The 564-nt window shown below is 44.9% G+C and overlaps 1 pseudogene; it reads right to left on the bottom strand.

The window, feature by feature from the left end:
- Positions 1-209: 209 nt before the first annotated feature.
- Positions 210-465, bottom strand: LOC106511113 (mediator of RNA polymerase II transcription subunit 16 pseudogene; annotated as a pseudogene).
- Between the last annotated feature and the right edge of the window lie 99 nt (positions 466-564).

Below are 564 nucleotides of genomic sequence, written 5' to 3'. Positions count from 1 at the left end.
TGTTTTGGGAACAGAAAGAGTCAGGCAGATGAATAACAAATTTCCATCTGCTTTAATGTCTGCTGGTACATCTCATCGGTTCATCGGTAGATCACACCTGAGTCTAGATCCAAAACCCCACATCCTGCTGCTTCCATGGTTTGTTTCCCTGCACTATCACCTGGAGGGCAGAGGTCACACCTGTCTGACAATCCCACAAACAGTCAGACTCTGGTTACAAACACTTTTATTAAAAATGGATTTTATTTACAAAAGAAAAGAGTCGCTGCAGATCAGCTGTTCTAGTTCTGGATCCTGACAAATACATTCAGGTTTAATGAGAACCAGCTCAGGTGGGCTCAGGTGAAGGTGGGAGGGATCCGCCTCCAGAGACCACCACACAGACAGTTCTTGATCCAGCGCTGCTCCCACTGCTTCATGGCATTCGTCTTGTTGGGAGAACGAAGCATCGTCACACAGCCACACCTGAGGGGGCAGAGTTTCACAGGTCAGTCAATGTAAACAATGAAGAAAATATGTTTTAATGATGTAACGTTGTGTTTTAGTGATGTAATGTTGTGTATC

Source organism: Austrofundulus limnaeus, unplaced genomic scaffold, assembly GCF_001266775.1.
Source record: "Austrofundulus limnaeus strain Quisiro unplaced genomic scaffold, Austrofundulus_limnaeus-1.0 Scaffold2518, whole genome shotgun sequence".
Taxonomy (NCBI): domain Eukaryota; kingdom Metazoa; phylum Chordata; class Actinopteri; order Cyprinodontiformes; family Rivulidae; genus Austrofundulus; species Austrofundulus limnaeus.
Note: the sequence above shows the minus strand (reverse complement) of the source record. Positions and strands in the feature narration are given on the sequence as shown.